This window comes from Grampus griseus (assembly GCF_964374135.1).
Source record: "Grampus griseus genome assembly, chromosome: 10".
NCBI classification, from domain to species: Eukaryota; Metazoa; Chordata; class Mammalia; order Artiodactyla; family Delphinidae; genus Grampus; species Grampus griseus.
The window spans coordinates 81,106,429-81,120,573 of record NC_139004.1 but is presented as its reverse complement, the minus strand read 5'-3'; positions in this window follow the sequence as shown (position 1 = coordinate 81,120,573).

Below are 14,145 nucleotides of genomic sequence, written 5' to 3'. Positions count from 1 at the left end.
CACAGATTATTCCGTTCTTCGTGCGTTTCTGAAGGACTGTCTGCTTTTCTTCAGCAGACCCATAAGTCAGTTTGATTCCTGTATCTGAGCTCTCTAACAACTGGCATTGTTTTCACTGTGCTTCTTTGTGGTGTTGCATGGGATTCTTTTGAACTTCATTTCCCCTGTGCTTAGTGCTGATGTCAGAAACTGTCTTTTGTTGAGAAGTTTGCATCCTTGGATTGAAGCGCTAATACCTCCATTATAATATCATCAAAATGGCAAGCAGGGATTGGTTTTGTTTTCATTGTTTACTTTTGGAAACTCCTGGTCCCCGAAGGAGTCTCATTGTGGAAGTACTGTAGTAAAGCAGAATCAATTCATCTGTTTAGCAGTTGTTAACTGGGGACTTACAGTGAGCAAGATTTGCTCAGAATGTTGACCCAATTCAGAGATGAATTTGGCATATCCACCCACGTTGTAGAAGCAAACAGTCTCAGAGGATGGAATTCTCTGTAGAAGATTAATGCTCATCTTTAGTTCATGTTCACTGCACTTGTCCTTATTTGGGGTACAAATACAGTGAGTTTCCCAAAGAACGGCAGAAAGGATGGAGGAAGTGAGAAGAAGATTGTACAGGGAAAAGGTTGGGTTAAGCATTACCTGCTACCTCAGTGTCCTAGAATTCTTCTCATCCAATTTCACGAATAAGAAAACAAGAGCTCAAAGAAGCCTGGAACCACTTCCATGGTCACACAGCCAGCATGTGCCCAAGCCATTTGCTGGCCTGGGAAACCTGTACTCTTCCCCTCATCAGCCACAGTGCCCCACACACAGGGGATAGAGGGTGATGGGTGACACACCAGGGCAACACGCCGTTCTCAGTAGTCAAAAGGCCCCTTATTGCCATTGCTCCAGAAACCGAGAAGATAAGTAAAATCAAGGAAGAGCAGTTGAATGATTTTAACTCATATTAATTGTTCCTACCTAATTAGAGGGTGTTTGATACAGTCTCTTACATTTTAAAATGTGTCTATCCATCTTCCCAGCCAGCCTGTATCTTAGTATCTACCCTAGAGGAATACCTGCATATGGGTAGAAAAAAAGCATGTACGTTAATTGCAGAATTTTATGAAATGTGCAGAAATCGGAACTAACACAAATGTTCATTGATAATGGAATAATTAAATTCTGCCAAATCTATACTGTTAAACGGTATGCCGATAAGGTAGATCTATACAGGTAGAACTAAAAAGATCTTCAGGATACACTAAGTTAAGAAAAAATCAAGTAGTGGGAACGTGTGTATAAAAAAATTAAATAAAATTCTCTATTTCAAAAAAGGGAGTGATGAGTTAAAAAGAGGAAAATAATACTTCCAGTTTTGAGAGAGAGCAAGCACAGATTGCTTCATGTGTAGGTGATATTGGAATTGCAACTTAGAGCGTGGTGAAATGGAGAGATGTAAGGATTTATCCAGAACCACCTAGGTAAACAAGGGGGTTGAGCCAACATAGGCCCCCAGTTCTGAGTCCGAAGCTGCGGCTTTTAACTGAGATTCCCCTCACAATATGAATTCTAAGCAGCAAACATAAGATGTAGGTAAAACGCACATACATAGGTAGAGGATATGCATATGCATATGCATATTCATTAAGTATTTACCTTGTGTCAAGTACCCTACTAGAGGTTCTGTGGAATATCCTGATGAATTAGAGTTCCTGGCTTTAATAGCTTGAGGTATAGTATGGGAAAGAAGATGTATTTATAAACCTTTTAAATATATGAAAGTTAACCAGACCCTAAAACAAAACTACAGGGAAATTTAGAAGAAGGATTCATGAGCCAAGACAAGAGAAAGACATTTGCAGCTGGGGAGTCTGGAAGATGTACCAGGTAAGATGTGTTAAGATACAAGAAGCAGGAAACTGAATTAACAGTGACTTAAACCATAAGGTTTAACTGCTTAGCAAGAAGTCTGAATTTGGCTGTTCCTAAGCTGATTCAGCATCTCAGTCATGTCATCAAGGACATAGGTTTTTCCTATCCTCCTCAGTAATCCTTCATCTTTGGGCTTGTCACATCATTTTGCAATATGGCAGCCGCAGCTCCGAACATCTCAACCCACATTCAAGGGCAGGAAGCAGGAGGTAGACAGGGCAGCAAAGAAAAGAGTGGGACTTTTAATGAGGGCAGTGTCTTTGCATCTCTGAACAAACTTTTCCCCAGATGCCTTCTCCAGAGATTTCTTCTTATAGTTCATTGGCCAGAATTGGATCACAAACCCCCCACCCGCCTGGGCCCAAGGGATGCTGTGAGAGTATGATTCTGGCTTTCCTCCTCTCTATCATGGAACGATGGCTGGAAATAAAAAGCCTCATGGTACTGAGGAACATCTGAGAATATCTGCCACGGCAGGTTTCATGGAGGAAGCAGTACTTGGGTTGGATCTGAAACAAGGATAAAAAGAACATTTATTGGATTGTCTACTGAGCACCACTTTTCTAAGAATTGACGCTCCCCAGCTCCAAGTGGGAGTTACCAAGATCATATAATATGTTCCTGTCTCCTGGGAATGAATTGTAATAGATGTCATAGATGCTGCCAAATTGGTCTTTGTTTTGTTTGTTCCTCTCAAGCAGCATTTCTGACTTTCTCCCTTTTATTGAAGCTAACTGTGTAAGCACAGTACTCCTGCTTGGTTGTTAGTCTGACGGTCGTTCAATTCTCTGTGCTCAGTTTCCGGCAGCAGTCAAGAATCCCAGTTATTTTTTCAGAAAGAATTTAACAGAAAGTATTATTAACCATGTGTAAGAAAACAGGGCAAAAAAGGGACACTAGGGTATCACAGAGGTAGTAACTGCAGGAAGCTGGCCACCACCCCAAGTGTTGGGGGAACAAAGAAGTTGGGGTACCTGTTGGTATCTCTGAGTTTGATACACCTGGTTCTGATAACAGTAAAAACGTGCAACCTGGAACCAGCTCCTGCTTCTGGAACCAGTGGACTCTGCCAAGTTTAAAACCCATTGCTGGAGAGATGCTGAGGGCAGCAGCAAGCAAAACTGGCAGAAGCAAGTCCCTTCTCCCGCCTCCATCCTTCCGGCTCCCTCTAGCGCCCCCTATTGGTGAACCTAACAGAAAGCTGCTGTCAAAACAGACGTGGGGCTTGCAGAGTTCCAACCCCAGCATCGCATAGCAGGGTATAGAAGATTTGGAGCTGGAACACCTTAATACCCAGCACATCATTTTATTATTATTGTTTTTAGCACATCCTTATTAAATGGAAGTAGTAATAGAACCTACCTCATAGTATTATTTTGAGGTTTAAATGAGGCAGACCGTGAGAAGTGATGAGCAGGGTGCCTAGAGCCTAACAGGTACTTAGGAAGTATTAGTGGATGTTATTAAGACTTATTCAACAAGTATTTTTTGTGTACCTGTTTTCAGATCTAGGGTCTGAAAATACAGTCATGAGTCAGATAGATAAGATCCCTGTGACATTCATATTCTAGTGAGCAGCGGCCCATAATAAATAAGATCATTTCAGAAAATGGTACATGGTGTAGAGATAATAAGACAGTCCGGCAGTTGAGAGTTACAGGGAAGAAAGTAACTAAGATTCAATGATCAGCAGCTAAGAAAATGAAAAGATAAGCCACAGACAGGGAGAACGTATTTACAAAACTTGTGTCTGACAAAGAACTTATATCCAGAATATAGAAAGAACTCTCAAAATCATAAGAAAACAAGCAATCCATTTCTAAAATGGGCAAAAGATTTGGACAGTCCATCATAGAAGATATGTAGATGGCAAATAAGCACATGAAAAGGTGCTCAAGATGAAAAGATGACCATTAGTTATTAGTGAAATGGATATTAAAACCACAATGAGAGTCTACCTTTTTTTAAAAAAACTGACAGTACTGCTGATGAGGATACAGAACAACTGGAACTCTCATATATTGCTGATGAGAAAGCAAAATGGCACAATCACTTTGGAAACTACTTTGGCAGGTCCTTATGAAGTTAAATATTAACTAACCTTGTAACCCAGCATACTCGCTCCCAGGTGTTTACTCTAGAGAAATAAAAGCTTAGACTTAACACAAAAACCTGTGTGCAAATAAACATATTCTTTTACTTTATTCATAGTGACTGTATTCATAAAATTGGAAATAATGCCAATTTTTCTTCAGCTGGTGAATGGATAAACAAGCTGTGGTATATCCATACAGTGGGATATTATTCACCAACAAAAGGAACTATGTACTATACCTGCAACAACATGGATGAATCTTGAATGCATTATGATAATGCATGAAGCCAGATTCACAAGACTGTATTCTGTATGTATTCATTATGATGACATTCCAGAAAAGGCAAAACTAGAAGGACAAACAAGGGATCAGTGGTTGCCAGGGGTTGAGAATGGGGTCCATGGTTGACTCCAAAGGGGCAGGAGGGAATTTTGTGGGGGTGAAAGAACTGTTCTCTATCTTGACTGTGTTGATGGTTACATGACTTACGCATTTGTCAAAACTCATAGAATTGTACAGTAAAAAGGGTGAATTTTGCTGTATAACAGTGCCATAGACTGAATGTTTGTGCCCCCCCCCACCGCAGAATTTATATGTTGGAATCTAATCCCCAGTGGGATGGTATTTGGAGGTAGGACTTTGGGGAGGTGATTGGGTCGTGAGGGTGGAGACCTCATTAGTGCCCTTTTAAAAGAGGCTCTAGAGAAGCTCTAAGCAGAGGGAACAGCAAGGACAAATCCTCCGGACAGAAGGAAGCAAGGAATGTTGAAGAAAGGCCTGTGGGACTAGAAGAATAGGTGATAAATGGTGAAGAGAGCTGCATCTCAGAGGCCCTGTTTGGTAGGGCTACCAGGTTTGGCTAAGTAAATAAATGAATAACTGGACACTCAGTTAAATTGGAATTTCAGGTAAGCAGTAAGTCGTTTTTAGTATGTTGTATGTAATATTTGGGACATACTTATACTAAAAGTATTGTTTCCTCAATTTCAAATTTAACTGGGAGTCATGTTTTTTATCTGGCAACTCTTCACCTAGGACATGGTATGAATTTTAGATTTTCTTCTGTCTACAGTGAGAAACCAACGGTAGGGTTTTAAGAGGCACAGTGGGGTGATCTGTGTTTACTAAGATCATTCTGATTGCTGCGGAGAACGGATTATAAAGAGGCAAAGACACGGCCATTGCAGTGGTCCAAGAAAGAGAAGATGGTGACCTTGTCTAGGTAGCAGTGGAGACTGAGAAAAGTAGATGGATTGGGGAGATATACTTTGGCGATAGAGATCTAAGGACTTGTTTATAGATTATGTAGTGGGGGCAGGGGAAAAGGGGAAAGAGGAAAATGAAGGGTGCTCCTAGGATTTTGGCCTCACCAACTGGGCAAATTCTGTACTATCTAATATTAGCAAAGACTTAAATAGTGTTGACAGTGGGCCGTGCTTGCTTCTAAGCACTTTACATATATGAACTCATTTAATAGTAACTCATTTAATCCTCACTATGATTTAAGCGCTTGAGAGTTACAGGGAGCGTTATCCCCATTTTACAGATGAGAAAACTAAGGCACTAAAAGGTTAAGTAGTATGCCCAAGATCATGCAGATAATAAGTTGCAGAGCTGGGTTTCCAGCCCAAGCAGCCTGGCTTGAGTCCATGCTGTCAGTTGCTATGCTCTGCTGTCTCTTCTGCTATTGAGCACGTGTTAGGCGCTCAATAAATAATTGTTGAATCAATGAATGGATGAATGAGTGAGTGGAAGGATGGGTTCCCACACATGTCTTATGTTGATTTTTATGCAAGGTGGTGATGATGTCCTTATGCATGCCAGGTAGACGTTATCTGTATGCTTTTCTCCATTCTCCACACAAATTTTAACTTTACCTCCATTCTTCTGGACATCATCTCATATGTTGATGTTGGAAGTCATTAAAATAATTCCTAGGACGTGTTTTTAAGATTTAAACTGTTATGAAGTAGAGTTGAGAAACACTCTTTCCCAGTGTCCCAAGCAAATTGGCACACGTGGTTGACTCTGAACTCTAAGGAGGCTGCGTTGTATCAAATTCACATCCTCTCTACTGCCAACTGAATTTGTCCTCCAGATATTCTCTGACCCACAGGGCATAACATGCAGGTGTACCATCTCATGCTGAGGGACTCAGTACATCCAGCGGGAGGTAAGCCAGCGTGGTGGTTAAGGCTGCTGCCTGGGTGGTCAGAGAGACGTGCATTCAAATAATGGCTCTGCTCTGTGGCCAAAAGGAAGTAACTCAACTTTTCTGTGCTTAGCTTCCTCGTCTGTGAAATGGGGATAGTACCAGTGCCTGTATCATAGGTTGATTTTGAGGGCTGAGGAGATACCAGTACCTGACTGAATAAAATGCCAAATAAAAGTTGGCATCCATTATTTTTATATCTAATTCTCCCTTAAGAGAAAGCTGGTTGTACCTGGCCCACTAGAAGTATCCATAGCTACAGAATAAGTTCCTTGCCTGGAATTTGCCTTGGTTCTCACAGTCCAACTGTGAGCATGAAGAAGGATCCATGAGATTGTTCTTACCACTCTCCCTTTTCCCTTGTCTTCAGAAGCGTTGCCATGGAATCCTTCCCACCTCTCAAGACAGATGGACTAGTGTCCATTTGGAAGGTATTTAATGATCTTCACAAGATCTCTCAGGCCTCTTGTGGCCCCTGCTTAGATTCCATCTAAGGCATCAGAGCAAGTGTACAACTCAGGAATTCGTAAGCAGACTGATACTCCAAGCATCAAATGAGTCCACATTTCCCATTCAGTTCACCAAATGTGTAAGTGAATGGAATGGAACTAATTGAAGAATATTCAAATATTAAATGCCAAGCAAGGACAGAGAGTGGGGTGCATAGGGTTGTTGGTCTTCTTACTGAGAAATGCTGGCATCTGGGTGGTGAAACCACCAAACAAAACAACTCCCCAAGGAGACCTGTCTGAGTATCTTCCTTGCACAAATTACTGGGACATAAATTCTTCTTTATGGCAACATTATTGAGGAAAATGATCTCAAAGAGCCCGCTATATCCAACAAAAATAATTCTTTATGGAACAGGTGAACTTACTCTTAAGAAAACTCTCCATCTAAATACAAGCCCTTAAAACAGGTGAAAATTAGGCATGTTTGTTCACTTGACAAAAGGAATTTTTTAGTTTCAAAGCAAACTTTTTCCTGGAATTTGTTAACGTATGAGCTACTGAAACACATTTAACATGTTATCTGATTCACATGAAATATTCCCCTTTACATCCTGCCTTTTACACAGACCAGCTCAATCATCTTTTCTCTCTGTGTGTGTCCTGCCTTGCAAAATAAGGAGTTTAGGATGAATAATTTTGGAGTCTCATCTCTAGGAGCAAAATCCTCTGTTTATGGGACTGGAGAGTAGTTTGACATATTAATTCATTTTGTTCTATAAATATTTTTCCTTTACTCTTGCCCTCCTTTAAGCAGATAGCAGGTTCTGGACTTCTGCAACAGAATTTGGTGGCAAAGCAGAAAGGAGAGCGATCCTATCTTTTTGAAGGCAGAGGCGAAGAGGGTAGGGGTTGAGGATGGACTTGGAGTGGCATGGAGGGAAGAGTGCTGTGGCCAACAGGAACAAGTACTGACCAGGGTTCAGCTTCCCGGCAGTGCCACAAGGAAACGGCAGAATCCCAGAGAAACATGGCTCAATGAAGCGTCTCAGGCAGCCCACCAAGTGAGCCTTATTTCCCAGGCTTAAGCTGAAGCAGCCACAAGCGTTAGAACCAGCCTCTGTAGATGATGACGGTGCTATCCCAAGGCCACCTCTGTGGTCTGACAGCTGGAAGGCACCCCCATCACACCACCCCTGGCACAGAGTTAGACCCTAGAAATCAAGAGTGAGGAATCTCCACAATGACTGAGATTAAGGTTCCCACCAGTACGGAAGGATAAGGGCTCGAAATCCAAAATAAATTGGCTTAGTTATTTAAAGAAATGCGATGTTTCAGGAACACCAAATATAGGGGCTGAGTTCATATTTAGCGCACGTCTATATCACAATATTTGCAATCTCTCATTCTTTCTAAATCTCCATTAAATTCCCCCCTGGGTTTGTCCAATCCTTTTATTTCTCCTCTTTTGAAAACTATACATGTTACTTGAAAGAATGTTGAAATGATTCCCTCCAGGGCCTGAGAACTCAAGGGTTTACAAAACACTGTGGGGCCCCTGTAGATGCTGCTGTCTGGGAGGCATTTGGCAACCAGGACTCCTTGTTGGGTTGAAGGGGTACCATTAGAGAGAGCTGTTAGGACTCCATTCATCAACAAAAGCTTTGTGACTGTCTGGCTGTGTGACAAAATCAGTTTATGTCTCTGAGCCTCCATTCTTAGAATTAAGTGGGGCAGTAGGGGGAAGGAGGAATGAGTCATCTCCAGAGCGTCCATGAATGGCTGGGCAGACCATGCCTTCCTCAGGTGCAGCCCACCATGCATTCATCAGCCCTGTGCTCAGGGCTCTGGGACGTGGCTGTGTCTGCCTTTTCCTCACCCACACAGGGAAGCAACATGGGCTACCTAGCCCTTGTTATAGCTGCATAATCCAGCTTGGATATTTTGTGATTCCAATTTGCTAAGCCTTTTCTTCTAAAGGATTTTGCTTCTAGCAGTCTTTCTGGGGGTGGGGGGGAAACTTCCATAAATACATTCCTTTTTTCCTCAAAAGCACTTTTACATATATATATATATATATATATATATATATATATATATATTTAAAATATATGTGTATATATATTAGATAGATAAATAATAATATAGATAGATAGACAGTTAATAATAAGAAAGTTGTGACCATGTCAGGCACAACCTCCAAGGACCCCATAAATATCTGCAAAAGTAGGGTTTTGTTTTTTTGTTTCTTTATTCAAATTAATTGATATGACCAGTGAACAGGGAAGTTTGTCCAGCTAGTATGGAAAGTAATCCTTGTTCATTTTCAGGTCTCTGGTTAGCAGGGCTTAAGGGAAACCGAGAAGGCAGGGGAATTTGAGGTCCAGCTAACATTTCTGCAGAAGGGTGCCATTGTAGTTCTGTTTCTGGAAACCGCACTGACTGCCTGGAACTCTGGGGCTGGGGGAGGAGGTGCTGTTGTTGCTTCCCTTGTCCTGGGCTTGGGGAAACAGCTCTGAAGTTGCAGCAACTGGCCCAGCTGGGGTTTGTCAGAAGTCCTGCCTTCACCCATGACCCAGTCGTTGCCGAGCTCTCAGTGGGGAAGGCAGGCAGTGAACACCTCCTGGGGAGATCACGTCTTGTCCCCTGCTTGGCCCTAGAAGGCAGACACCCGGCTTCAATGATGTCTTTGTTATCAGCTCAGGCAGGCACTCTGGTTTGCCGATTTGATGAACATGGGACACCCAGGCTGAAGCACCTCTGCCCCCCCATCTCCACGGCCAGGAGAGCACAGCCTGGGATCTGGGACCTGAAGCTGCCAGGATGCCCTTAGGAAGGCACAGGGGGGCTGGGGAGGGGGCTGGGAGGAAAGGGCCCGTCCCCAGGGCCACCGTGCGGGACAGTCAGGATGCCCAAGGGTCCCCCTCGCTCTGCCGTGCCCTCCTCATTCTCTCCCTCCCACCACGGGTATTTTTTTCTGTTTTCTGGCTGCAGCTACACGAGGCACTTGAATTAGAGTCATGATTGTAATTTAATTTCTCCAAACTCAGAGCTATTTTCTTTCCAAATATATCAGGGGCCAGGAAACGTTCAAAGACCTAGGGAGACCATTCCAAATTCAGAAAGGTTAAAGAGGAAGAGAAGTCACAGGATGAATACTACTACTAACATGATCTTTAATAATAATTATAATATCTCATGTACAATGTATTATACCTTCACATAGCATGAAATATGTATTCTTATATATATGATAATATATAGTAATCTTATAGATGTGTTGTATGTTATGGTAGTTATTGTATAGTAGTGTGGTATAATACATATAACATGTAACATGACAGTATTCAAAATGTTCAAAAATAATTTTCATAATGTTAAAAAATTGCAGGACCCTTCCAAAATCAGAAATTTTTAAGAGGAAGAGGAGACAGGGTAAAATAATTATTTTATAATTATTTTTATGGTAATTTATATTTAACACATAGTTACCTATATATTCTGTATCATAATTATTTTTTATATGATACTATAATATATGATATAAATATAATAGTATATTATTGTTGACATTATTATTATAATTAAAAATAATATTTGTTGATTTTTTTACCAGGCACTGTGCTAAACACTTTACAGGCATTATATGACTTAATTTTTATAATAACCCTATGATGCAGATAATGTGGTATTTTTTCTCCTGTTTTAAAATTACACTTTTATTGAGATATAGTTCACATACCATACAATTCACCCATTTGAAGTATATAACTCAGTGGTTTTTAGTGTATTCAGAGTTTGCAGTCATAACCACAGTCAATGTTAGAATATTTTCATCATCCCAAAAGGAAACTCCAGACCCATTACAAGTCACTCCGCATTCCCCCCTCGCAACAGCCCTAGGCAACCACTAATCTACTTTCTCTCCCTATGGATTTGCCTTTTCCGGACATTTCTTTTAAAAGGAGTCATCATATGTGGTCTTTTGTGACTGGCTTTTTTCATTGAGCATAATATTTTCAAAGTTCGTCCACACTGGAGTACTTTATTCCTTTTTATGACTGAATAGTATTCCGTTGTATGGATATACCACCTTTGTTTATCCATTCATCAGTTAATAGACATTTGGGCTTTTTATAATTTTGGGTTATTATGAATAACTTTCTTCTGGATACTCATGTGCACGTTTTTGTGTGGATGTATGCTTTCATCTCTGTTGGAGGTAATGTGTTTTTACCCCATTGTACAGACAAAGAAACTGAGGTACAGAGATGTTAAGTAACTTTCCCAAGGTCACACAGCTGGTTAATGCTCTGAGACTCAAAGTCAGTTGTGCCTGATGCTCTTAGCTACTATGGTCTGTTGCCCTCAAGTTTATCACAGGTTAATATGTGGAGGGTGGGGACTCATGTCCCTCAGGGCCTCTCAAGAGACACTGAAAAGAAGCATAGCAGGAAGTTTCTGTGCAAGATGAGGATGAACTTTCTCTGTTAAGGCTGGTTAGGTAAGCCTGGGAGTGATTGCCAAGGGAGGGGTGGATTCCCCTTTTGAGATGAAGGATCCTCTGTGGGGATCTTTAAGACATAGCAGGGATGGGTGCCTCGGTCCTAGGAATGAGGTTTGGCTCATGGATGTCCAAATGGCAGCCCTCATTCTGCATCTGGAGTCCAAATGGTGCGAGAGGAGCCGGGCCGCGATTCAGGCCTTTCTCAGCCCTGACCTTACCCCAGCCACCCGGGCCTGTTTCCAAACCCCCGTGCCACAGAGCAGGGCCTCCCAGACCTCCTCCGTGTCCATCCCAGGCCTTGACCTAGCCCTCTCTCTGGCTCTCGCTTGGGTGTCTGCAGAGGGAGCTAGCTGGCTGAGGCCAGTGGAACCAAGGCTGGAGTTGGGTGGGGAGGAAAGTGATGAGGTTCAGGGCGGGAAGGAGCTGAGGGGGCCAGAGGAGCCATTTCACAACACCCAGGGGCAGGGCAGGGCGTGGAGGGCAGGATGCACAAAGTCTTCCCCAGGGAGGTGATGTTACTCAGAGCACGTGACCATAACCTGAGCCCTCTGTGCCTATGTGGCTTATAGAGCCAGTGTCATTTGAAATATTTCTATACAATATGGGTTTTCTTCTTAATCCTACCAAAGGACAGACCCTGGATTCTGGAATTGTTACTGTATCAGTCATACGAAAAACAAAAGCCACAGGCTCTTTGCGGGGAGGCTTTAGTTATGAAATGTAGTAGAAACAGCTTAAGTTTTTTGTGTTTTTTTTAACATCTTTATTGGAGTATAATTGCTTTACAGTGGTGTGTTAGTTTCTGCTTTATAACAAAGTGAATCAGCTATACGTATAGTCAGAGGCAGAATCTGTCCCTCGGTAGCTATAGGACCCTAAACAATTTTCTTAACCTTTCAGAGCCCTTGTTTTCATGTACAAGATGGGAATAAACAGAAAGACCTGCCTTGCACAGTTATTGGCAAGATTAAATGAGAATGTGCCCTGTTGGCCTGTATATATTCTTAGCGATCACACTTCTGCAGGATATTGTAATGTGGAAGCAAAGAGGCGGATGATTTAGGGGAGCAGTAGCTTAAACAAAGCTAAACAGGTTCTATTCTTGAGCTACTTTTCAGAGCATTTAATATACTGACCTGCATTAAGAATGTCTGAGAAGAACCACTGTGTCGCATTTCGCAAATTTATTTAACCATGGCAGTTTTTCGATCTAATGTTCAGGGTAGAGGTTTCAAACTGGCGGTCCATGGGTCAGATGTGGCTAACAGATGTAGAGGTTTTTTTTGGCCAGTGTAGTGTTGCTTTTAAAAGTTTCCTGTATTTGAGTATAGTGAGATTTCACATATAGATGGCAAGATTTCACATAAAAATTAACTTTTCAGCTTCTCTTGAAAATTCTAAACCTTGGGCCCAGCTGGGTCGTTTCCACATGGTGACACTTGGTGGGAAATTGGGTGGGCAGAGCTCTGCGGCAGCTGCCAACTTTAGATGAGGCATGTGCTCTCCACTCAGTCCACGGCCCCCGAGGCATCCCAGTTTGTGACCCCTGAGAGTCTGTTGCTTCTCACATGCTGCGATGAGGAATGTAAAATAGTGAGTTTTGTCCACACCCCCCCTTCATTTACAAATTGCTAGACATCTGCTTATTAATCATATCCGTGCATTACTGAATGATGTGATATGTACATGAAAAAGCATAAACCAAGAATAATGTAACAGAATGAGATTAAAAATCAATATGAGTCAGGAGTTTTGCTCTCCACCTTTTGCTCTGTGGAGGCCCCTGAACCAGCTCGTCATACAGAACTGGCACCTGGTCGGGGCTCATGACTTAACAACTCTTATTAATAGATGACATGATTGGCTGATGGTATATGAAGATGTGTAACGTCCTTGTTAAAGAAAAGCTGAACATGGAGCCCCCATCCCTGTAGCTGACACTGAGCTCAACGCCTTGTGTCTCTGAACTCCTCCATCCTTACAAGGAGATAGTGAGCTAAGTGCTATTTCGCTTTTACTTGGCCCATGAGGGTTACTTTTTCTTTAACTAAGTAGCATAAACAATAGTCTCTGGAACCCAGGCCCTACCTGAAATATGAATATTGGTAAATAGCAGTCTATACAAAGACAGAAATTGGTGCACAGCATTTTTTGTTTTTTTCCAAATATTGGTGAAGTGCTTGCTTTAGCCAGAAAGATCTGGGAAAACATCAAACAACTTTGAAGGGACTCTTCGAGTCTCGAAGCAACCACACTCCGTTATAGTCCCCAAGCGAGGAATATAAATAGTAAATATAAATAGTAAACAGTAACTGCCTGTGAAGTCATCTGAGATTTTTAGATGGAAGGTCAGGCAGAAACATTTTTGAAAGTGTTATTTATTATGTCAGTTTGGGTCTTAGTTTTCCAAGGTTTCAGCCTCATCCTGTAACAGAATTTCAAAATAGTGAAAAGTAATGTGACCGATAGTAATTGGTTTTCTTCTTAAAATCTAGTAAGGAGGCTGAGTACAACTGGGTGGGAAAGTCCTCTCCACTCCACCCTCCCCTTGGACATTTGAAGTGCAGTTTCACTCAAGAGCTAAGGAATGCAAATTTCTTGTAATACTGCTATCCTTGGCAGCAAACGCTAAGACTTCGGGCACCACTGATCTGAGCAGATGAAGCAGCCATTCCAGTGCCCTCTATGACATGGACCCAGTCAGTAAGATAGCCACATGGTCAAAACTGTGGGCTCTGAATCACCCCTGGGTTCCAGTTCCCCCCCTAGCACTTACTAGCTGGGTGTGTGGGGCAAGTGACTCAACATCTCTGGGCCTCGGTTTCTTCTGCTGTAAAATGGGAATAATACTAGCACCTGTCCGGTAGAGCTAAGAAGAGAAAACACATGTGAAGTGCTTGGTCCAGTGGTTAGGCACACAGAAAGTGTTACTTCCTGTCTGGCAAACAATGAGCTATTTCT